Consider the following 27,207-nt stretch of genomic DNA (forward strand, 5'->3'; position numbering starts at 1 on the left):
TGATCGTTATTATAATGCTGTTTCTGTGCACAATGATCTCCCAGTTCTTCTCACTTCACTTTGCATCAGTTCATACAAGCCTTGCCATGTTTTTCTGAAACCACCCCCTCATCATTTCTTATAACACAGCAGTACTTCATCACAATCATATGCCACAACTTGTTCAACCATCCCCTCAATTTCCAATTCTTTGCCATCATAAAAAGAGTTGCTATAAATATTTTTGTACAAATAAGTCCTTTTCCTTTTTCTTTGATCTCTTTAGGATACAGACTAGGAGTGGTATTGCTGGCTCAAAAGATAAGCATGTTTTTATAACCCTTTAAGCATAGTTCTAGATGCTCTCCAGAATGGTTGGACCTGGTCACTATTCTACCAACAGCTCATTAATATACCTATTTGCCATCATCCCCTCCTCCAGCATTGTCAGTTCTGATAGATGTACCTCAGAGTTGTTTTAATTTGCCTTTCCCTAATCAAAAATGATTTAGAACACTTTTTTTTTCATGTGACTACAGATAGTTTTGATTTATTTTCTGAAAATTGCCTTCATATACTTTGACCATTTGTCAATTAGGGATGGCTCTTATTTTTATAAATTTGAGTCAGTTCCTTATACATTTGAGAAATCAGACCTTTATCAGAGAAACTTGATGTAAATTGTTATTTATTTTTTTTAGTTTTCAACATTCGCTTCCACAAGATTTTGAGTTCCAAATTTTCTCCCCATCTCATCCCTCCCCCACCCCAAGATGGTGTGCATTCTGAATACCCCTTCTCCTAATCTGCCCTCCCTTCTGTCTCCCCCCCTTCTGTTATCCCTTTCCCCTTCAATTTTCCTATAGGGCAGGATAGCTTTCTATACCATTAGTAGCCTGTATATCTTATTTCCCAGTTGCATGTGAAAACAATTTTTAACATTTGTTTTTATAACTTGGGTTCCAAGTTTTCTCTCTTCCTCCCTCCCCACCAACCCTCATTGAGAAGGCAAGTAACTCTTCCATAGTAGTCATGTTGTGAAAAACTAAGTATATTTCCCTTAATCCTATCCCCCCCCATTTATTCTATTCTCTCTTTTGACCGTGTCCCTCCTTAGAAGTGTTTGCTTCTTATTACCCCCACCCCCAATTTGCCCTCCACTCTATCATCTCCCTTCTCTCTTGTTCCCTTCTCCCCCTATTTTACTGTAGGGTAAGATAGATTTCCATGCCCAATTGAGTGTGTATGTTATTCCCTCCTTAAGCCAAATCCAATGAGAATAAGATTCACTCATTCCCTCTCACCTTCACCCCCCTTCACCTCCACTGTAAAAGCCTTCCCTTGTCTGTTTTATTTAAGATAATTTACCCATTCTACCTGTCCCTTTCTCCTTCTCCCAGTATAATCCTGTCTCACCCCTTAATTTTATTCTCCAGATATCACCCCTTCATTTTCAACTCACCCTGTGCCCTCTATCTGTCTGTCTGTCTGTCTATCTATCTATCTATCTATCTATCTATCTAATTTTTCCCCTCCAACTACCCTAATGCTGACAAAGGTCTCATGAGTTACAAATATCATCTTTCCATGTAGGAACGTAAACAGTTCAACCTTAATAAGCCCCTTATGATTTTTCTTTCCTGTTTACCTCTTCATATTTCTCTTGAGTCTTGTATTTGAAAGTCAAATTTTCTATTCAGCCCTGGTCCTTTTTTTTTTTTTATCAAGAATGCTTGAAAGTCCTCTATGTCACTGAATATCCATTCCCCTAAGGATTAGACTCAGTTTTGCTGGGTTGGTGATTCTTGGTTGTAATCCTATCTCCTTTGACCTCCGGAATATTATATTCAAAGTCCTGTGGTCCTTTAATGTAGAAGCTGTTAAATCCTGTGTTATCCTGATTGTGTTTCCACAATACTTGAATTGTTTCTTTCTGGCTTCTTGCAATATTTTCTCCTTGACCTGGGAGTTCTGAAATTTGGCTACAATAGTCCTAGGAGTTTTCTTTGGGGATCTCTTTCAGGAGGTGATTGGCGGGTTCTTTCAATTTCTATTTTACCCTCCAGTTCTAGAATATCAGGGCAGTTTTCCTTGAGAATTTCTTGAAAGATGATGTCTACATTCTTTTTTTGATCATGGCTTTCAGATAGTCCAATAATTTTTAAATTCTCTCTCCTGGATCTATTTTCCAGGTCAGTTGTTTTTCCAATGAGATATTCCACATTGTCTTCTATTTTTTCATTCTTTTGGTTTTGTTTTACAATGTCTTGATTTCTCATAAAGTCACTAGCTTCCAATCGATCCATTCTAATTTTTAAGGAAGCATTTTCTTCAGTGAGCTTTTGGACTTCCTTTTCCATTTGGTTAATTCTGCTTTTTCTCCTCATTGGCTTTTCAGATCTCTTTTGCTATTTGGGTTAGGCTATTTTTTAAGGTGTTATTTTCTTCAGTATTTTTTGGAGTCTCCTTTAGCAGGTTGACTAGTTTTTCATGACAATTGTTTCTTCCGGATGCTTGCAATATTTTCCCCTTGACCTGGGAGCTCTGGCATTTAGCTATAATATTCTTGGGAGTTTTCATTTTGAGATCTCTTTCAGGTAGTGATCAGTGGATTCTTTCAATTTCTAGTTTACTCTCTGGATCTAAGATATCAGGGCAGTTTTCTTTTATAATTTCTTGAAAGATGATAGCTAGACTTTTTTTTTAAAAAAAAAGCATTACTTTTAGGTAGTCCAATAATTCTTAAATTACCTCTTCCAAATCTTTTTTCCAGGTCAGTTATTTTTCCAATGAAATACTTATTATTTTCTTCTACTTTTTCATTCTTTTTGACTTTGTCTTATTCTTTCTTGTAGTCTCATGGAGTCTTTAGCTTTTGCTTGCCCAACTCTAAATTTTTGAGGAATTTTTTTATTCAATTCTTTTTCCATTTGGCCAATTCTGCTTTTTAAGATATTCTTTTCTTCAGTCAATTTTTGTGCCTCTTTTACTATTACACCAATATTATTTTGTTAGATATTATTTTCTTCAGTATTTTTTGTTCCTCTTTTACCAAACTGTTAATTCTCTTTCAGAATTTTCTTGCATCACTTTCATTTCTTTTCCCAATCTTTCCTCTACCACTCATCTCTGTAACTCTTCCATGGATTCTTGCTGATCTTGTGTCCAAATAGCATTTTTCTTCATAGTTTGTACTTTTGCTTGTAGCTGTTTTCACATTGTTGTCTTCTTCTGAATTTATATCTTGATTTTCCCTGTCACATAATACCTTTTTTATCAAGTTCCTTTTTTGTTTGTTTTTTTTCCCTTCATTTTCCCAGTCTATTTCTTCACTTTGAACTTTATGCTAAGTTGAATTCTGCTCACCTTGGGGCAGGAAGGCACTGTCCCAAGTTTCAAGCTTTTTCATGCTTCTGCTTTCAGAGCTAGTTCTGTGGGTCTACAAGTTTTCAGTGCTTCCAAGGTGATGTTATCCTGGGTTAGGTGTAGTCAGTTTTCCTGGTCTGCTTTCTGGTCTTTCCCCAGGAAGGGTCTTTGCTCTCCTGTAGCCACAAGTCCTAGTGTTCCTTTTGGCCCTGAAACTGTGACCAGGACCCCTGCTCTCTTGTGACCAACCAAAGTGCTCATCTCCACCCTGGAACTGTGATCCAGACTCCAGTAGAGTTGCCCGTCAGGATCAGCTGTGCCCAGTACCAGTAAAGGATCCACTGTAATCTGTTTTTTTTTTAAGGCAATTGGAGTTGAGTGACTTGCCCAGGGTCACACAGCTAGTAACTGTCAAGTGTTTGGTCTGAGGCCAGATTTGAACTCAGGTCCTCCTGACTTCAGGGCCGGTGCTCTCTCACTGCACCACCTAGCTGCCCCTGTAATCTGTTTTTAATCAGTTGTCTGACCCCCTTACTGTCACTGGGCTGAGAGCTTTGGAAGCTGCTGTTGTTGTGGCTGCCTTCAAGCCCTACTAGTGGTACTCCTGTTTTTTTGGATTTCAATTTCCTTATGTAGAAAATGAGGCATTTGAACTAGATGATGTTTAAGGTCCTTTCCAGGTTTAAATACATGATCCTCTGTTTCTATGATCATTCATGTTATTAGAATCAGTCCATTTTTCTATTTGCTGATATGTTTCAGGTTGCAGACTCTGCTATCCAACATGTTAGTTATCTCTCCAAGATTCTTCTCATTTCATACCTGACAAATATGCCATCTAAGCCTGTATCCAAGTTTTTGATAATAACGCTGAACATGAATGAGAGCATCTTTGGGGCACTTCATTAGCGATCTCCCTCCAAGTTTACATGGTTCCGTTAATGACTATTTCTTGGGTGTAATCATTTAACCAAATACAGATAACTATATTATCATTAGCCCATATCTCCACATCTTGTCAAAAAGCATAGCATGAAAGATTTTGCTAAATGTTTTGCTGAAACCTAAGAGTACTGTGTCTATTGCATCTCCCTCATCTAGTAGTCTAATTACCCTGTCAAAAAGGGAAATGAGGTTACTCTGGCATGACCTGTTCTTGACAAAGCTACGTGGGCTTTCTATGATCATTTCCCTTACTAAGTGCTCACAAATCATCTCCTTAATAATGTGCTCCAGAATTTTGCCAGGAATAGGCATGAAGCTCTTTGGTCTATATCTGGGAAAGTCCACTCTCTTTCCTATTTTTGAAAATCAGGAATTTACCCTGCTTCAGTCCTAAAAACACCTATTTCATTCTCCATGGTCTTACAAAGACTTCTGACAATAGTTTAGTAACCATGCATACCAGGGTATAGTTCCTCCAGGCCTGGTGATTTAAACTCTGTGAGAGCAGTTACAGGATGCCTGACCATCTCATCACTTATCTTGGGTTTCCATTTTTCACTTTTGTAATGGTCCTCTCCAATCCAAACACTACTCTTCTTGGGAAGGAAAAAAACGAAACCAAAACAACAGGTGAATAATTCAGCCTCCTCACAGTAGTTCAGGACCATCAGTCCATCTGGCACAAGCTTTTGGTCTAGACTTTTCATTGATCCTTTTTTTGGCCCAACCTAGCTAAAAAACAAAAAACAAAAACAAACAAAACCAATGAATATACAGGAACCTAAAAAAAAATTTAGCATTCATTGCTTAACCTCAGCTCATTTGGGGTTTTAGTCATCCTAACACTGTCTTTATAGGCAGAGTTAATAAGCCTTTTGTATTTATCAGTTACTTGTCTGTGCTTCCCTTTTCCAAACAGGTTTTAACTTTTTATTGATACCTTTTGTTTTTATGTCACCTAAGTTTTCTACTATAACCTTCATCCCACTCCATTCCAGAGAGCCAAGATTTACAATAGTTTTTTAAAAGAAAAAGAGAGAGAAAAAGACAGCAAAGCCAATAATACATTAGAAATACCTGAAAAATACACAATATTCTATAGCCATAGAACATATACTCTAGTTCTGCAAAGTAGTTGGGGAAGTATTTTCTTGTATCTCTTCTTTGGGGCCACACTTATTCATAGTAATTTCATGACATACATTTTCAGTTTTTCCCCTTTTCCATTTGCATTGTCAGAGTCGTTGTGAATATTATTGTCTTGTCCCTGCTTACATCATTCTGCTTAATTTGTGTAAGTCTTTCCATGGTTGTCCATAGTCATCACATTTGTTGTTTCTTACAGCATAGAAATCCATTGCATTCATGTACCATTTCCTAGTTTAGACATTCTCTAGTCAGTGGGCATCTACTTTCTAGTTCTTTGCTACCACAAAAGAAGTGTTGCTATAAATATTTTAGTTTACATGGGGACTTTATTTTTTGTTAATGGCCTCTTTGAGGTTTATGCATTTTAGCACTGAAATCTGTGGCTTGAAGGGTGTGGATACGTCAGCTACCTTATTAGCATAATTCCCAACTGCTTTCCCAAATCTTACCAATTCATTGTTCCAATAAAAAGACTAGTGAAACTTTCTTTCCACAAACTCTCCAATATTGATTATTCCCATTTTTGGAGGATCATTTTTACCATTTTTGTAAAGCATGAGGTAGAACTTCCAGGTTGTTTTGATATTTTAATTGTTAGTGATTTGGAGCATTCTTCCATATGATCATTAATAATTTACAATTCTACATTTGAAAACCATTTATTCATATCCCTTGACCACATGTTTATTGTGGAATGACTTTAGGTCTTATATATTTCTGTTAGCTGTCTACTTTTCTTGGATACCAATTCCTGTTTTTTTAGAAATTAAAAAGGTTTTTTCCCCTCAGTCAACCTCTTCCTTTCTCATCTATGAGCATGAATTTTCTTTGTGCAAAAGCTTTTTGATCTAATGTAATCAAAATTAACTACTCCATCTTTTATCACCAAACTTGTATTTTCTCTCTCTCTCTCTCTCCTCTCTCTCTCTCTCTCTCTCTCTCTCTCTCTCTCTCTCTCTCCAACATGAATTTGTCAATGAATTCCCTGCACATCCACATTTATCTCCTTAGGTAACTCTTCTTTTTTTCTACTTAATGGAATAATTTCTGCTCATATATTTAGAATTTCATTTTTTAGAGTTTTCCATCTCTCTTGGGATAACTTACCCTACAAAATATTAAGCCATTAGATCCAACTTATCTTTATACTTTTTGAATTCTGTCTTTACTAAAATCTGGGGTGCATATCAGACTGTGCTTAACTTTCCCTTCTTTCTGTACTATTAACCCTATCATGGAGTGATTATTTGCTCCCAGTATTTTCCTCTTCCTTAACCATTCTTTCTTTTTGGTCAGAGTAGTTTCCTCTATCTTTTACACGGTGAAAGGATCATTAAAGCAAGTTAGAAATTCATAAGCTTTTCTTATTTTGGCAGAGAAAGCACATACCAATGGATGTCCAGATATCAATAATTAAGACAGTAGACCTAGGCTGACTCTGGCTCAAACCAGTTCTCTGGTAGTTTAAATTAAATACTTGGAACAAAACGAGAGGGTCTTTCAAGAATAAGCAAAAGATTTACCGTGCCATAAAAAGAGAGGGAAAAGCACTATTGCTTACCCAACAAAGATAGGCAAAACCTCAAGTTGATTTATCTGAATGGAACTTACTTGTCTGGATTGTCTATCATGGTCTACTAGACAAGCATCAGAAAGCTATGAGAGCTACTTGGGCTGCATTGTACTCAGGCAACCAAGATGCGATATCAAGACTCAAAGTCTTTAGTCCCCTGAGCCAACTAAGTCTTGTAGATGGTTTCAAAACTAGCCTAAACAGGGAAGGATTGGGATATTGCTCCTTCCACAGAAGGTCTTATTGTCCTTCCAATGTTGAAAAAATCAACAGTGAAGTTAAAATTTGTTCAAGATCCACATTTCAAAAACAGAGTAGAAAATAACAAGAGATCTCTATACCATATCATATTAGGCTACACTTGGCAATCTTTTTGTTTTGAATTGAATTGAATGTTTTTCAAACTGCACTTTTCTTTCTAGGTTTCTATTCCATTTGAAAGTATGACTACAGTTTTGGCAATAACGTACTTGTGCTCTTTCATGTGATCTCTAAGTAGATGATGGTTTCACTTTTCATTAGATGTGTTAGACATTTTGGCATCTGGGGAATTAAATGTTGTCAAAGTAACACATCTTCTTCTGTGCTGAAACACCAAAATGAGATGTTTGCCATTAGCTCCGTTCTGCAGCTTCCTTTACTCACAAATCCCAAATCACCAGTTCATGCCATTTCAGTATGAAATTGGGTAGAAGAAAGTCTAAGATTCTTGCAGGAACACTTGTAGAACACAGTGTTGTAAAGGCCATTGCCTCTCAAAATACTCTACAACCTGAGGATTTTTTTTGTGTGTGCCTGAAAAATGAGGTAGGGGATGGAAAAAAAATTGTCTGGATGACTCAGGAAAGAAAAAAAAGAGACTATTTGTTTTTGAACTGTCTAGATAACTGAGGCAGATGTTTGTATGTATTTCAGACAGCCTGCTGTTGTTCTCCACTCATTTCAGTCACGTCTGACCCTTTGTGATCCCACTTGGGGTTTTCTTGGCAAAGATACTACAGTGGTTCACCATTTCCTTCTCCAGCTCATTTTACATATGAGGAAACTGAGGCAAATATGATTAAGTGACTTGTCCAGCATCACACAGCCAGTAAGTGTCTGAGACTATATTTAAACTGAGGGAGATGAATCTTCCTTACTGCATGCCTGGCACTCTATCCATTGCACCATCTAGCTGTTCCAACCCACCTTATGCTGCTTGCCTCTAATTTAATGTGCACGTGACAGATTCATATGGCAGAGAAAACAAATAAACCCTAGTTCTATAGTTGAAGAAACTGGGTTTGAATCTTAGTTCTTTCCCTTTACTACCTGTGTGGCCTTGGTCAAGTTACTTAAACTCTCTTACCCTCTGTGTCCACATCCATAAGATGAAGATGTTGTGTTAGATTAGCTTTAAAGCTGCTGATGTTCTGAATGGAGATAAACCTTAGAACCCATCTAATCCATTCCCTGTGTTTTATTTAATTTTTTTTTTTGCTTAATGAACATTTATATTTCTCTTCCCCCACAATGGAAAAAAAAGAAAAAGAAAACCCTTGAACCATTGTCAAAAATATTCATAGTCCAGCAAAGACAAATCCCTACCTTGACTACAAATGTATCTCACTCTACATATTTCACCTATCACCTTTCTACAACTCAGGTTGTAGAGTATTTTAAGAAGCAATGTCCATTACATCATTGTGTTCTACAATTGTTCCTGCAAGAATCTCAGGCCTCCTATCCAATTTCATACTGAAATGGTACGAATTGGTGATTTTGGGATCTGTGAGTAATGGAAGCTGCAGAATGGAGCTAATGGCAAACATCTCATTTCAGTGTTTCAGCACAGGAGATGTGTTTCTTTGACAACATGGAATGGGGAGGTGCATGTGACATTCTTGTTCATTGGTCCCCTGCACACACTGTTGGTTAGTTCCATTGATTAGAACTTTGAAGTCTTTCAAAGTTTTTCATTTTAATAATGGTGCTGTTATAGTATTAATTGTTCTCTTGCTTCTATTCACTTTACTTTGCATCAGTTCATACAAGTCTTCCCAGGTTTCTTTGAAAACACTGCCTTTGTCATTTGGGTTTTAGGAGATATAAGAGTATTCCATTACATTCACAAGCTATAATTTTTTCAACCATTCTACAACTGAGACACTCCTTTCAGTTCCATTATTTTGCCACCAGAAAAAGAGCTGTTATAACTATTTTTGTACACATGGGTCATTTTCCTCTTTCTTTGTTCTCTGGAGTACAGACTACAGTAAAACAAAAGTGGTATTGCTAGGTCAAAGGCTATGCATGTCTTAACAACTCTTTTCATTTTCCTCATTTTACAGATGAGATAGGTGAACACCCCCCCCAATGAAATGATTTTTTTAAATGAATTCTTATAGGCATCCCATAGTAGGGCCAAAATTAAAGCCCAAGTTACCTAGCCCTAAATACAGTTATTTTTCCTATTGTGTCTCCCCCAGTAATGCTGAAACACTTCAGGGCTAGTGCTGGGAAGCAGTCTTGTTATATTTATCCCTTTCGGCAATTCACAATAAGGTGATAGAGAAATTTGTCAGCTTCTTTGTGAAGAGCAAAACATATGATCAATAATACTTAGCTATAGCTAGTACTCATGATCTCTTTAAGATTTACAAGGTGCTTTATGTGTGTTATCTCATTTGATTCTTACAACAATCCTGTGGGGTAGGTACTATTATTATCCTTATTTCATAGATGAGAAAACTAAGACTAAGGGAGTTTAAGTGACTTACCCAGGGTTGCATAGCTAGTAAGTGTCTGAAAAAGAATTTGAACTTAGGTTTTCCTGACTCTAAGACTAACGCTCTATATACTGAGCTACCTAGGTACCTTAATCATGTAAAAACAACAACAACAACAACAACAACAATAATAACAATATTCCATGTTAAGTAATGCTTTTAGTGTGCAAGATGAGCTCATATCTATTATTTCATTTGACCCTCGCAATAATCCTTTGAGGTATTATTCCCTTTTGAACAATGAAGAAATTAGAACACAGGTATCAAATCACCTGTCTGAAGTAACACAACTAGTAGTGAAAGAACTAAAACTAGAATCCAGGTGTCCCGGCTCCCAAACCAGAACTCTTTTCATTATGCCACACTTTGCCTGGAGGTGGATTCTCCTAAAGAACCATGGTATATTGCTATAATTCTCATAAGAAGAGCCAACATTTAAAATACTCAACTGTTCCAATGGATCTGTGATCTCACCAATTGAGGTGTCTTCTTTGATAATATAAACCATAATCCATCTATGCGTGCCCATCCTATGCCATTTTGTCCATACCCAATATATCAAGGACTATCTTCTCGTCTACTTGGTATCATGAAGATATTAGAACACTTGGGCTTTCCATCAGTTACATCTTGTTCTGACCATATGACCTACCCATTCTCCTTTATGACCATACATCTCTAGAGCCAACACAATGAACCAATATCATGTATAAGGCTTTAGAGTTGGACATACTGATGCCTACTACAAAACGGTTCCTGATGACCCTTCCCGTTATTGTTGTTAGCACGTCAATTGACTTTTAGAAGTATGGGGTAACTGAATTTCTTGCTGTTTGCTTAAAAATCTATTACTTTCAAGTACATAAGACTATCTTGGACCTTCCGACAGAGTCCTAGAGGGATGATGTCTGTGCTATAGTGAAAGTCAATTTAACAGAACCATTAATTTGAGTTTCTGCAAATAAACAATAGCTGTCAGCCACCATCAGAAGATACACAGATAGCACCTTGTAATCCAAATTGCAAAGTGCCCAAGAACACAACTGAATAAAAGAAAATAACTTTCTGTGATTTTTAAAGTCTGTATATTGTTTTAACTTTCTGGCCTGAATGGTTCATTTCAGTGCAGTTTTCAGAAAACTAGATATTGGGTTGTGCCTGCCACATTTCATCAGTCATGCTGCATTAGGCTACATTAGGAGCTCCTATGAATTCTTTGGTCTCAGATTTACTGCAAGATGAGGCACAAATCCATTTATGAACTCAAGGAAAGAGACCGTTAGGGACAGTCCCCTTTCACCAGATGCAGGAAGCATGTGCTTTTTCTCCCTCCCCTCCCCTCCAAAGAATTAAAAACCAAGTGAAGGTATAACCAAGAGGAATAAAGAGAACTCAAAGGCACAGGGCTGATTTGGGAATTTTCATTGTTCAAGACTTCCACCTTTAATTCTAGGCAGCATTGCTAAGACAGGTTAAAAAAAGAAAATCTCAGCACCAATTTATTATTCAAGAAAGGTCTGGCTAGCCCACTTTAAATAGCTCTTGGATTTCAGTGTTTCTATGGGCTCCATGCTCATTGATGATCTAGCATAAATCTGGTCACGCTGTCAATGGTTATTAAAAATAAGGCCTATTTGGTTGAAACTGTTAGGAAAAAGAGAACTCAAAAGAAGATCCCTGAGAATGATTAAAATTAGCTCAAGAAAGAAGTAATTGAAAGTCTCTAAATACACTGCCATCTTATCTATCTGTAACTGAGCTATCTGGCAGTCTCATTTATCTGGAACCAGGGTGAACTGGAAAGGAAGTTAAAAAGGCCTTTGAATTATCTGAAGTGATCTCACAAAGTTCATGTACCGTCAGTCATGTATTTTCCCATAGCAGCTCTCATTTAGGAGAGGTCCTCAGACTCTCACTCAGAGCCTATTTGCTTTTTGTCTATACACAATTATATATATATATATATATATATATATATATATATATATATATATATATATATATATATATATATATATTTATTTTTTTTTTTTAAATCACCTTCATCTCCAAACATGGACGCCCTCGACCTCTCTCTGGAAAGGCCAACCCTATAACAATAAAGGAGGGAGAAAAATAAAAGGCAATTCAGCAGAATAAACCAGAACATCAATTGAATCTGAGAGTGCATGCCTTGCTCCATACCCATAAACCTCCACCTTTGTAAAGAAAAGAGGGAAGCAAAGTTCCTTATCTCTTCTTTGAGATCAGGCATGGTCATTACCACATTATCACTCTATGCATAGTTCTGATAGATTTGGCTATCTGACTTTCAAGTCAACTGCTGATTAGAAGGATTAGTAGGAAAGTCAAGTCAACTGCTGGTTGGAAGTAGCAGATTAGAAGGCGAGAGAGGTTGTTGCGGGTACACTGGAGGCAATGAGAGATGATGGCCTGAACAGCCTAACATACAGCATTTTGTCCAATCTGTTTCCTCTGCCTGGTATTTCCTTCCTCTTCACTCCCTCCCATTTTTCCCTGTCCAATCTCACTCACTTTTCAAGATCCAGTTCAAACACTACCTCCTCCAAGAAGTCTTCTCTGATTCCTCAACAACATGTGATTCCCTCTATCTCTGATAGAAGAAGATAGCAAATTATGGCTCCTTTATGTATTTATCACATTTGTCAGTTGGAGGAGAAGAGGGTCTCCAAGCTCTATATCCAAATCTTGCCCCCTTCCCTATCTAATACCAGTTCCACAATGAATACTTGTAGAAGAACAGACCAATGACATCATGGATGATGTCTTGACTTACACATGAATTGGATTTAAGTGAGACAGAGTTGCACCAAGTCATCAGCCTCTCTCTTCCATTGAAGTCTAGTGGTAAGAAAAAAGTCAAGATGACTGGCAATGACCTGGGATGAAGTGGATGACCTTGATGTCTTCAATATCTGACCAAGCTCTAAGCACTCCACAGTGGCTGCTTCAGCTGCCTTTATAGTCATTGGAGCAAATTGTTCTCATCTGCCCTTTCTGCTGGGGGAAGTCTTCACATGCCTGAGTAAACACCCTCCTAAATTCACTGACTAATTTGACACCTGTTGTTTACCTGCAACCTAGTTTAGCTCATCTGCCAAAATGACTTGACGGCTGCTGCCCATGATACAGCTTCTTGGAGCCACAGATGACTGCTAGGTAGACACCAAAGGTGTCCTGAAAAAGGGCTCAGCAAACCCTCCTACCTCCTTGAACACCCCACGTGTCCTTTATCTTATATAGCATAGAAAGTGATGTTATTACCAATGACCTAACATTTCTTAAATACCTGTTATTCCCTGGTGATACAAAAACATAAACCAAACCATCCCTAACCTCAAACATAAACCAAATCATCCCTAACCTTAAGAAGCTTACATTCTTTTGGGTCAAGTAACACGTACACACGTAAGTATACTAAAATGTATGGGGAGGTAACAGGAGCTGGAGGGTAAGGAAAGGCCTCATGTTGTAGGTGACATTTGAGCTGACCCTTGAAGGAGCTTAGGGATTCTGAAGAGGAGACAAGGAGGAATTCCATTCCTTCCAGGCATGAAAGACATTCTGTGCAGATGCAGAGACAAGAGATGGGTTATTGTAGGTGAGGAGCAACAAGAAGACCAGTTTCATTGCACCTAAGAGTGAGTGAGTCAATAAAAATAACAATTCTCACTTGCCTAATCTAAGTTTTATGAAGAATTTTCCTTGTATCTAAGTTGTGAGGTAGATAGTTATAATAGTACCATCCCTCATTAGGTAAAGATCTAAAGTTCAGAGAAGAGCAGTGTCCATGATTACAAGTTTAATTTTGTGGAGAATGCTATAGGAAATTAAAGAAGCTATTGTACATTTTATAAAATTTCCATCAAGAAATGACTGAAAATTTTTTAAAAATTGTAATGCCAAATTAAAGGGAAAACAGTTAATTCAGAATGACTTTTTTTATTTTAAACTTAGCAACCATCAATAAAATTCAAATAAGATCATAAAATGAAATATAATCATACATAAAATTGTAAATGCTAAATTACTCATAAGAAAGTTAATTTAGAAAAAAAATGACAAAATATTCCATTAGCTTCCATGGCTCATTCTGATCTCTTTCATTCTGCGAATTTTTTTTCAGATTTTTGGGCTGTTAACCTTTTTTTTGGTGCACATTTAGCAGTCATTGTGACTATTGTTCTGATTTTTCTTTCTTACCTCACATCATTTCATGTGTCTTCCCATATTTTTGCATTCTTTACATTTGCCATTTCTTACAGTACAATAATATTCCCTTATTTTCATATAACCATGTAACACAATTTGCTTAGCCATTCTCCAGTCACTGGACATAGAGACTGCTTCTAGTTGTTTTTTATTATGGATATAATTCCCATCCCAAAGCCCTTGGCATGGGACTCTCCTGATTGGTGGAGATAAAAGTTCTCCCTTATATAAGGGGCAGGGCAGAATGAGTGAGAAGTGGGAGTTTCAGTTCTCAGCTAGTCTCCATTTAGGGATTCTTGGCTTCCAGCTTCTAGAGAAATGATGGAATAGGTCAACCCTACTTCAGGTTACTGAAGAAAAGGACTGGGAAGACATGAGAGTTTTCAGGTAATTGTCATGTTCCTATTCCCAGCTAGAGACTTTGGGGAGTTTTCCTTTGGGTGAGATCTAGGATACTCTTGGTTGAGCTGAGTTATATCAGTCCTAGGAGAGATCCTACACGCTGTATTATGTAGTATATGCCCTCCTATGTATATCTTCTGTTTTAATATTATTTAGATCAGGCCTGTATAACATACTGCCCACAGGCTATTTATGGCTTGACAAAGTATTTCAGGCAACCCACAAAGAAATGTGGTTGCCACTAAGTGATCTCCTGTTTGTCACATGATCCATGGCAACCAACCATCATCAGTCTGTCTTTCGTCTAACCTACCTGTGGCCAGAACCTACTGCCAAGTTGTGCAGGTCTGATTGAGATAAATGGCTTTCTTTGCTGTTCTTCTACAAGTGTTCATTGTGGAACTGGTATTAGATAGGGAAGGGGGCAAGATTTGGATATAGAGCTTGGAGACCCTCTTCTCCTCCAACTGACAAAACAATTAAAACAATTAAAAGGTAAATAAAACTGATCACCCCCACTAATCAATCAATACTTATTAAGCACCTGCTGTGTACCAGCCGCTGTGTCAAGCACTGGGTATACACAAAGATATAAAAGATAATCCTTACCCCTAAATGTGTTGTTTCCCCCATTAGTATATAACCACCTTGGAAACTGGCCAGAATGGTGAAATAGAAGGCAGTACGACCTAGCTCCCCCAACAACTACTTCCACAAAAGTATAAAAGCACCAGATGATGCAATGATCAGGAAATCTAAGGAGAAACCATAGCCCAGGAGGGAAGTGATCAGGGAACAGCCAATTTTCCTGAAATGAGTGAGTAGGAGGGCTACCACTTGAAGAAAAGAAAAAAGGAAAGGAAGTACGATTATTGATCAATTCCACATTAGCATTTTTCAAAACTCCAGCTTTGATTTCTCCAAGCCAGGGGCCTGGTAGAATCAGATAGTAACCTACATGACTTTGTGGTCCTAGTTTCTATGTAGCTTCAGAATCTCATGACCCAAGTAATATGTTGTAGTAATCATCTACTTCATTTTGAAATAAAAAAAAATAACTTATGGACTGACAGTCTCCTGGAGCAGGTGGCCACTTCTAGCCCCAAATCATCATGAAGGAGTGCTCATCCATTGAAAAATGTGCATCTAAACACAGTCCAATTCAGACAAGGTTAGCCAGTGAAGGTTCCATAGGTTATGCCAATTCTAAATTTTAACAGCGTTATATTCAAATAATGATAAAAATTGGCATGCTATAATTATCATGCCAGTTATTGAGTGCCTGGAATATGTTCTATTTCTCATGAATTTGGATGAGTATGTGGTAATAGCGCCTCTCCTTATCTAGCCCAGATTTTAAGCCATAATCCTGTTCCTATTTTTAAGGAGTAGCTGGAGTAATGAGTTTCTAGGTATGAGTAGAAAACAAATTTGCATTTTTCCAACTGATTAGTTTTTCTACTGATTAACTTGGCAAGGTCAATATGTGGTCACTGGTGATGTTGATACTTAACTGCTATATTTTCTAATTACAAAATGGGGTGGCCCAACCGAAGCTTCGAGTCATCTGCTCAAAAGAGACAGTGATTTTCTAGTCTAAGAGGTAGAAAAGGGTAGAGCCCAAGTACTTCTGCATGTGTGTGTTTTCTACAAGATATTCAAGTATAAGGATGAATCATTGCCAGGGGATTCTTTCTATGACCTTTGGCTTAGGGACTAAGAAACCATATTTAACTCTATTGGTTGACATCCTCTTTTTTTTTTAATTATATATTTTGTTAGTACAGATTTACAAAATATTCCCACTTTGTAAGAAGTCTCTTCCAGTCAGGTAAAGCAATTAAGTAAAAATAATAATACAGAGGCTTCATCTGAAAGTGTACGCAGCATTTCTTATCTTTGACATACCCATACACTTCTCTATTTAAAAAAAAATTAATAGAAATTAATTTTCTCTCCCTCCCAACCCCATCCCACTCAGAAAAAAGAAAACACCAACAAATTTCTTATAAAAAACACATAATCAAGCAAAACAAATTCTCTTTCTCTATATAAATACTGTATACATATGTATATGTGTATATATGTGTATATGTGCATACATGTGTGTATATGTGTATGTATGTATGTGTGTATATATATGTCTTATTCTTATTATGACCCTAAATTGGCCATATTTGTACTGTCTCTAATGGATAATATGTTTCATCATTAGCCCTTTGGAATTATGAATGATGCTTGTATTGATCATAGCTATCAAAGCTGTTTCTGTAGCATTTGTGTTACTATATACAATAATAGCGTTTTCTCTGTTTAAAAAAAACTTAATACCTTTTGATTTCTACAATTGTCATTTCTAACTCCAACAGGGGTCTCCTTTAAAATGAAAACAGTTAAACAAAATAATTAAGAAAGCAACTGGTTCTGATAGCATATGGTAATATCCCACTCCCAAGGCCTGCCCTCCCTTTCCTTTCTGTAGAGAGGAGAAAAGTGAGGTTCATCATCTGTTCTCCAGGACCAAATAAGTCATTGAGCTATCTGAGCTTGGCTATCGATTATCAGTGATCTTTTCATTCGCATTATTTTAGTTGTATTTCCCTCTATATCAGTTCATACATGTCTTCCCTTGGAATTTGTTTTGTTTAACTATGCATGTTTGTTGCAAGGTCTTTCTTTTATCTTTCTTTTTGCTTCTTAGTGGAGGTTCATGGAAGTGGGAGTGGGGATAAGAATAAAAGAACACTTTTTTTAAGTGGGTCATTCAAATGCTAGAGGGGATGCAGAAAAATTGGAACACTAATGCACTATTGGTGGAGTTATGAACGAATCCAATTATTTTGGAAAACAATTTGGTACTATACCCAAAGTGGGGTGCTATAAAACTGTGTATACCCCTTTACCCAGGAATACCACTACTAGCTCTTTATTCCAAAGAGACCAAAGAAAAGGGAAAAGGACCTATTTATACAAAAATATTTATGGCAGCTTTTATTTTTGTAGTGGCAAAAATTGGAAATCAAGAAAATGCCCATCAGTTGGGGAATGGCTAAACAAGTTATGGTGTATGATTGTGATGAAATATCATTGTGCTATAAGAAATGAGGAGCAGGATGCTTTCAGAAAAACCTGGGAAGACTTATATGAACTGATACAAAGTGAACTGAGCACAACCAGGTGACACAGCACACAGTAACAGCAACATTGTAACAATGTTTAATTGTGAAAGACTTTACTCTGATCAAGGTAATGATCTAAAAAAATTCCAAAAGACTCATGATTCAAAACACTATCCACTTCCAGAGAGAGAACTGATGAACTCTGAATGCCAGTTGAATCATACTTTTCTTTACCTTAAAAAAAGTGGGTCATTGAGACTTTTTTTAATGCAGAGAACAGAAGAAAATCTAAGCACAGAGGACAGCTTTGAAAGCTACAGGTTGAACTTACATATTTTAAAAGAGAAACAAGCATGTACCTAATAGATATCTACAATTTTGTATAGAATTCTCTTGACTCTTCTATTGTGTATATGTAAATGCTCCATTTATTTAGCGTTTCAGGACAAAATTTTTTTAAAGTCTTTTTATGTTTCTATGAATTCCTTATATTCATAATCTATTATGGTATGGTAATATTCTGGTGCATTCAATTGCCACAATTTGTTTAGGCATTACCTATCAGTGGGCACCTGCTTCCCTCCCCACACCCTCTACCTAGTTTTTGTTTGCAACTACAAAAGTTACTATGAATATTTTTACTATATGAGAGCTATCTTTTTGTGTTTCATCTCCTTGGGGGTATATGCTTATAGCAAGAGCATTGAGTCAAAAGGTATGAACAATTTAATGATTTTTTTAAAAAAGAAAAAAACTCAATTCCAAATTATTTTCCAGAAAGATTCAACCAATTCACAGCTCTAGTAATAGTGTATTAATAAATTGTCTTCCCACAGCACCTTCAGCATTGACTAATCTTTTAATCTTTCTAATTCTAATCTTTTGTCATCTCTGTCAATTTGATGGCTGTTAGTTGAAACCTGAGCTGTTTTAATTTGCATTTATCTTATCAATGATTTGAAGCATTTTTCATGTGGTTGCTGGTAGTTTATCTTTCTTCTCTAGAAAACTTCATATCCTTTAACTCCTCATCTGTTGGGAAGTAGCTTTTGCATAAATTCTTTATATATCTTGGATATCAGATTTTTTTTTTTGCCGGAGATACTTGATGCAAAGATTTTTCTCACTTGACAGTTTCTCTTTTTATTGTAGTCAAGTTAAATCAAGTCAGTTTACATTTATTAAGTGCCTCCTGTGTGCCAGGCACTGTGCAAAGCACTAGTAATATGAAGAAAGACAAAAATAGTTCTTGCCCTCAAGAAGCTCACAGTCTAATGGAGAGAAACGATTTACAAATAACTGATTATATACAACACATGCAAAGGTTAAATTGGAGATAATCTCTGAGGGAAGGCACTAACACTGGGTAGTCAGGGCTGGGGCATAGGAAAAGCTTCTTGAAGAAAGTAGAATTTGATCTGAGTTTTGAAGAAAGTTAGGGAAGCCACAAAGTAGAGGTTAGAATGGAAAGCATTCTGGCATTGGGGACAGTCATGGAGTCTGGAGATGTAGTGTCCTGTGTGAGGAATGGCAAGAAGATTAGTGCTATTAGACAGGAATAATGTGTAAGAAGCCTGAAAAGGCATGAATGAATGCCTTGAAGAATTTTAAAATACAATTTTATATTTGAACCCAAAAGTAATAGCTAAATTTTCTTTTTAAAAAATATGTGACTGAAATTGTCCATTCTCTTTTTTTAAGAGAGGTATCTTGGCAAAATAGCTAGAGAACTGTCTTGTAAGTAAGGAAGACTTGAGGTCAAGCCCTGCCTCAGACAGGCTGTGTGACCCTGGAGATGCTCTGGGCAACTCGCTAAGACTATAAGTTTCAGAGAAGGTGCCCATGACATTGGTAAAAAGGGTATCTTCGGAGGCAGCTAGGTACAGTGGATAGAGCACCGGCCCTGGATTCAGAAAGACCTGAGCTCAAATCCAGCCTCAGACACATAACACTTACTAGCTGTGTGACCCTGGGCAAGTCACTTAACCCCATTGGCTAGCAAAAAAAAAAAGGGTATCCTCAACTGAGAGTTCCCTATACAATGAATTCACAGGTTCAGCTCCTATTACTCATAACCATCTCTATCCTTGTTGAGAATTCTTGTCCAACCATAGGTCTGAAAGGTAGCCCCTTCCACTCTACTGTTACTTATGATGTGATTTTTTATATTAAGTCACATATATATTTCAATCTTTTGCTGAATATGGTATAAGCTGGTGGTCAAAACCTATTTTCTTACAGGCTGTTTTCTAGTATTCCCAGTAGTTCTTTGTGATTAGGGAATTCTTCCAAGTAATTTGTGTTCTTGAGATTAGCGACTACTGGGCCATGTGTTCTATAGTTTCTGGGTTTTTCTTAACTGGTTTGTCCCAAATTTTATTTGTACACATGCATACATATATACAGATAGACACACACACACACACACACATACACACAAACACACATACATATCAAATGTCAAATATTTTAATGGTTATTTAACATAAGATTCTATATTTTTTTCCTACAAAAGAATGTGGTTATTATTTTATTGAGTTTTATAAAGTAGTCTTGCAGTATTTTGACATAGCAATAAATATTCAAATTAATTTAGGTAGTATCATTATTCTTTTTATTATAATGGTGTGGCTCAACCATAAACAATGGGTATCTTTCCAATTGCTTGCCTTTCTTTAATTCTTTAGAATGTTTTCTAGTTTTATTTTTATAAAACCAAAAATGTCTTAGCTGGCTAACACCCCAGTCTCTTATGTATTTTGTTGTTATTCTGCATAGAATTCCTCTATCATTTTCCTCTGTTTAAGAAAATGTTATATAGTAATGATCATCATTTTGAGCATTTATTTTATATAATATGAAAGGTAATGTGACATAATGGATAGAGAGCTAGCCTCGAAGCAAGGAAAGTTTTTGTTTTAGTCCTTCCTTTGACACATGTGATTCTGGACAAATGATTTAACCTTTCAATGCTGTAAGCAACTCTTTAAGACTGATTTGCAAAGAAGGTGTTAATCTGCCTTGGTAGAGGGAGTTTTCTCACTTAGGTGCCTTGTATCAGTGAAATCACAGTTCCAGCTCTATCTCTGTTTTATATCCTATTGTTTAATGAAGCTATTAATAATTTTTATTAGTTTCCTTTCTGATTTCTCTGGTGTTTTCTAAGTAAACTATCATGTTGTTTATAAACCAGGATAACTTTATCTTCTCTTTGTTGATGTTTGTACTTTTAATGTTGTTGTCATATTATTTCTACAACTTGCTTTTCTACTCTTATGGCAAATTGTAGTGGAGAAAATGTACATTCTTGCTTTACCTCTATATTTACTGGGAAAGCTTCTGGTACTGCACTGCAAGCAATCTAGCTCTTTGTTTAAAATCTAAACTCTGAGTCATATTTTAAAAGGGCCCATCTATAACCATTTTTGAAGGTTTCAAACATTAACAAATATTACATTTTATCAAAAGCATTTCTGTGTTTTTAACATAATCAGGCATTTTTTATCTTTATGATTACTTATGGTGATTGGTTTTTAAATGCTGAATTATGCTTGTATTCCTGGTAAAAATCCCATTTGATCATAGTGAATAATTTAAATCTCTTTGCTATGATTTTGTTTAAATTTTTTGCATTGCTCTTCATTATGAAATTGGTCTGTGGCTCTCATTCTTGGTTTTATCCTTCATATATCTATCATAATAGCTTCCTATGTTTTCATTCCATGGCCACTCAATGTGCAAAACAAAGAATTTAATGATAACAAGAAATAGTCAATGGTCTGTAGCTCAGACAATACAGTGTTCCAAGACCCTGATACAAAGGTCTTCCATTGGGAATCAGAATACCTGGGTTCAGTTCTTACTCACTTTTTTGACTGTCTGACTGTAGGCCAATCACCACTCTTTTCTTGGCTTAATTTTTTTCATCTGCAAAAAATAAGGGAGTCAAACTAAATGATGCCTGTATCAGTTGTTACAATGTGTCATTACCCCTCCGCCCCTTTTTCATTTACTAGCTGCATGGTATAACCCTAGGTAAATAATTTCTCTTTTATATGACTTCAGTTTCCTCATTTTTAAAATGGGGAGGGGTGTTGTCTTGGCAGGTGTACTCCCAGGTATTTTATACTGTCTCGAGTTATTTTAAAGGGAGTATATCTTACCATGTCTTCTTGCAGGCTTTTGTTGTGACATATAGGAATGCTGACAATTTATGTATGTTTACTTCGTATCCTGCTACTTTGCTAACATTAATTGTTTCAACTAACTTTTTACTTGAGTCTTTGGGATTTTCCAAGTATATAATCATATTGTCTGCAAAAAGAGATAGTTTTATGACTTAATTCCGTATCTTGATAACTTTTATTTCTTTTTCTTCTCTTATTGCTATTGCTAGGATTTCCAATAATACTGAGTAACATTGGTGACAAGGGGCATCCTTGTTTCATGCCTGATGTTACTGGGAAGGCTTCTAGCTTATCACCATTACAAATAATGCTTGATCATGGTTTTAGATAAATGCTTTTTATCAATTTAAGGAAAAATCCATTGATGCTATACTTCCAAGTGTTTTTAATAGAAATGAGTGTTATGTTTTATCAAAAGCCTCTTCTGCTTCTATTGATATCATCACATGAATTTTATTACCTTTATTATTGATATAATTGATTATGTTAATAGTTTTCTTTATGTTAAATCATCCCTGCATTTCTGGTATAAATCTTGCTTCGTCATAATGTATAAACTTGGCAATGTTATATTCTTTTAGCTAGTACTTTATTTAGAATTTTTGCATCCATATTCATTAAGGAAATTGGTCTATGATTTTCTCTTCTGTTTTTACTCTTCCTAGTTTAGGTATCGGTATCATACTTGTTTCATAAAGGGAGTTTGGTAGGATCCCTTCCTTGCCTATTATTCCAAATAATTTATTTAATATTGGAATTAGTTGATCTTTAAATGTTGATAGAATCCACTTGTAAATCCATTTGGTCCTGGTACTTTTTTCTTAGGAAGCTCATTTAGGGCCTGTTCAATTTCTTTTTCTAAAATAAGTCTATTTAGATATTCTATTTCTTCTTCTGCTAATCTAGGCAATTTATATTTTTTTAAATATTCTTCTATTTCACTTAAATTCTTACATTTATTGGCATATAATTGGGCAATATAACCCCTTATAATTGCTTTAACTTCATCTTCATTAGTGGTACATTCACCCTTTTCATTTTTAATACTAGTGATTTGCTTTTCTTCTCTCTTTTTTAAATCTAATTAACCAAGGGTTTATGCATCTTATTGGTCTTTTCATAAAACCAACTCCTAGTTTTATTTGCTAATTCAATGTTTTTATACTCAATTTTATTAATCTCACTTTTAATTTTTAGGATGTCCAATTTAGTGTTTAATTGAGGATTTTTAGTTTATTCTTTTTTCTAGTTTTTTAAATTGCATACCCAATTTGTTGGTCTGCTCTTTCCCTATTTTATTGATGTAAGCATTTAGAGATATAAAATTTCCTCTGATTACTGCTTTTTCTGTATTCCATAGGTTTTGATATGTTGTCTCATTATTGTCATTCTCTTTAATGAAATTATTGATTGTTTCTATGATTTGTCCTTTAATCCACTTACTCTTTAAGATTAAGTTGTTAAGGAGCAGCTAGGTGGTGCAGTGGACAGAGCACCAGCCCTGGATTCAGAAGGACCTGAGTTCAAATCCAGCCTAAGACACATAACACTTATTAGCTCTGTGACCCTGGGCAAGTCACTTATCCCTATTGCCTAGTGCCGCCCCCCCAAAAAAAATAAAGATTAGGTTGTTAAATCTCCAGTTAGTTTTTAATCTATGTTTCCATGGTCTCTTATTAAATATAATTTTATTGCATTGTGATCTGAAAAGGATATTTTAATAGTTCTGCTTTTAACTATAAATTTTTTATGTCCCAATACATGGTCAATCTTTGTAAAGGTACCATAAACCTCTTAGAAAAAGGTATACTCCTTTACATTCCCATTCAATTCTCTCCATATGTCATATCTAGCTTATTTAAAATTCTATTCACTTCCTTGACTTCTTTCTTCTTCTTCTTATTTTTTGGTTAGATTTATTTAGTTCTTAGAGGGGAAGATTAAAGTCCCCCACTATCATTGTACTACTATCTATCTCCACCTGTAGTTCAATTAACTTTTCTTTTAAAAATTTAGATGCTATAGTATTTGGTACATGTAGGTTCAGTATTGATATTGCTTCATTGTCTATGATACCTTTTATCAAAATGTAGTTTCTCTGTTTATCACTTTTAATTAAATCTATTTTAGCCTTAACTTTGTCTGAGATCATGATTGCTACCCTTGCCTTTTTTGTATCCACTGATGCATAATAAATTCTACTTGTACCCACCATTTTAACTGTGTGTATCTCTTTATGAAGGAAGATTGCATCTAGAAAAAGAACTGATAAATAGAAGTATGCATAAAATGATACATATTTGTGTCTAATTGTAGCCATCTGTAAGGGGTGGGGGAAAAGAAAGGGGAAAAAAGAAAGTTACATGATAATTTTATTATATATTTAAAAAGGATAGAAAATTATACACAATAGATGTGCAGTTGCCTGTGCAATCATCTTTTTTATTGTATTATTTTATAGAATGCTTTTTTAATTTAGTGAATTAAAAATGAAATTAGTAAAATTTTTAAAAAGTAAAATGAAGGGTTTGTATCAAATTGCGTCTCTAGTCCTTTACAGTTCTATGTCCTATAATGCTATGAAAACCATATTAATTTACTTCTTTACTAATCAACAAGCATTTTAAAAATGCCTATCATGTTCCTGACACTGTGCTCGGTGGTAGGTCACATAGACAAAAGTGAAACAGTCTCTGTGTGCATTCCCCTCTCCTCTCCTCTGCCTTCCTAAATTACAAGCATATTTCAAGGCCTTCCCCTCAAGTTGTACCTATACCTTGACCATTCAACCCCATACACTTCAACATTCACTTTTGATTACTATTTGGGGTGTGTGTGTGTGTGTGTGTGTGTGTGTGTGTGTGTGTGTGTGCATGTTGTATCTACCACGGAATATCATAGTCCTCCTCTGAATAAAGGATCCTGTCTTATGATTCTAGTGTACCCTCCAGAGTGCCTAGCAAAGTGCTTAGGATATAGCAGTTATTCAAAAACACATATTGATTGATTAAATTGTAAGCTATTAACCTAGCCATGTAAATGGTCATGCATTTACAAGAACAGAGCGAAAATAAATTCGGTTGCAAGTAATTAAAATTTTTAATAAAATAGGAAAATATAGGTCCATTCGCTGTTACTATTTTCCCTTTGGGCTTCTCTTGCTCCCTGCTGTCAGATAAAATATTGTTACTTCCTACACTCTCTAAGTGTGGGGAATGCAAAAAAAGCACAGCTACTGGTTGTTAGATTTTTTTAAAAAAAAATCATCTTTATGGGTTTACTAATGGGGACAAACTATGTTGCCAATCAATTGTGAATGGCAGCTAGAGAAAAATAGGACTTTGATGTATGCACAAAGTCAGCCCACTATTAGTAGCAGGGTTTACTCTCCACACATCCATTGGGTAGTTTCATGCCAGAAAGAAAGAAAGAAAGAAAGAAAGAAAGAAAGAAAGAAAGAAAGAAAGAAAGAAAGAAAGAAAGAAAGAAAGAAAGAAAGAAAGAAAGAAAGAAAGAAAGAAAGGAAGGAGGTGAGGGAGGGAGGGAGGGAGGAAGGAAGGAAGGAAGGGAGGAAGGAAGGGAGGAAGGAAGGAAGGAAGGAAGATAGAAAGAAAATAGAAGCCAACATTAGTTATGTTTTTCTTGTCCATGCATTTATATATAACCATGGAAAAGGCTGCTGCAGACTCCAGTGTGCAATACTATTTTATAAAAATTAAGTCCCCGTCTGTCAGAAGGAATCACTGTTTATCACTTGTTTGAAAAGTGTCTCTTATCTGACGGGATCAGCTCACTGCATTTGCAATATGGAAACACCAGATCCACCATTAATGCAGCTAGTCACCTCCATCTCTATGAGATTCCCAGAGTGCCCCCACTCTAAATTTAGAAGTGCTTGCCTCTTTTCCCTTCAATTTCTTTTTAAAAATGGTGTAGTTAGATGGCTGAGATTGATTCTATAATCAAACCTGAGCTGTAAGATAGCACTCACTTTATGAGCAGATAGCTTATCAACCTTTCGTTTTCTAATGTTCAAATGTACAGCAAAGAGCAGTTATTCTTCTGGCATTGTATGTGCCTGTAGGTTTGACTTTTTTCCCTTGTTCAAGGTGGTTAACCTCCATGTCATGCACTGAGTAGAAATTATTCATAGCAAAGAATTTTTTCATATGATCTTGCTGCTATATTGAACTTTTCATTTTTAAGCACCATACTAAGAATAAAATATAGCTGAATTTAAGTATCTGGGCAACATAGAAAATTTTTTTTTTCAATATAGAAAACTGAAGCCATGCATAGGAGAGTAGAATTTGACCACCTCTTGACTATGGGTCTAGAGCTAGATGCTATATGGTATTGGGTTGTTGTTGTTTTTCAATCTTTCTTTGATTTGGGATGTTTCTGGGGAAGTGGTGGAACAAATCTGGGCATTACAAGGTCAGAGTTAAATTAGGGGGACCAAGATATATAATGCACTTAAGTTGAACAGAGGGGAGAAAGGAGAATAGGGTTTTATAATGCATATCTAAAATAGGAAGCAGACTATTGAACTTAAAGGACTCTTAAAAAAATTCTAACCCAAACTCTTCATTTATAAATAAAGAAACTGAGACACTAAGACAGGAAGTGATTTATCCAAAGCCCAGCTAGTACTGATTGTTTCCTTTCCTGTTCATAGTTCTATATTCTCAGGATAGTCAAAGGCTTGGGCATAGCATGTAAGTACAATTCATCAATCAATAAACATTTTTAAAGTTCCTACTATGTGCTAGGAATTCTGCTGAAACTTAGGATATAAAAAGAAGTAGTCCCTGCCCTCAAGGAGCTTACAATCTAATGGGGGAGACAACATACAAACAAATATATACAAAGCAAGCTATGTACAAGATAAATGGGAAACAATTAATAGAGGGAAGGCACTGGAATTAAAAAGTTGGGGAAGGCTTCCTGTAGAAGGTAGAATTTTGGTTGTAACTTAAAGGAAACCAGGGATGTCAGTAGTAAGAGCAGAGGAGGGAGATTATTCCAGGCATGGAGGTCAGCCAAGGTTAAACAACTAGGAATATTTATTCTGAGGCATGAAAAAGAAAAAAAAAAAGATACTAGATGTCTCTAAGCATCAGGCCTGCTAAATGGAACCAGGATTAGATTTATTCCACTTGGCCCAGAATGAAGACAGAGTCAGTGGGTGGATATTGCAAATAGGTGACTTTGTGCCTGTGTGACCTTGACTCCTGTCTATGAGACCAATTTATAAAATAGAGGCTGAATTCATTGTAATTCTGCACTTAGAAGGGTAGTTATGAAATGGCTCATTCTTATGTCTCCAGTTAGAGAGTACAATCCTCTACAATCGGTTGGGGGAGGGGGGTGGGGTGAGCTCCCAGCCCTGTTCTAGGAAGGGTCTCTCTCTCTCTCTCCTGAGGGCTTCCATGTGACAACAAAGGGATATTAAGCAACATAAAGACAGAGTAGGCCATAGGTAT

Source organism: Phascolarctos cinereus, unplaced genomic scaffold (genome assembly GCF_003287225.1).
Source record: "Phascolarctos cinereus isolate Bilbo 61053 unplaced genomic scaffold, phaCin_HiC Scaffold_2;HRSCAF=192, whole genome shotgun sequence".
NCBI lineage: Eukaryota > Metazoa > Chordata > Mammalia > Diprotodontia > Phascolarctidae > Phascolarctos > Phascolarctos cinereus.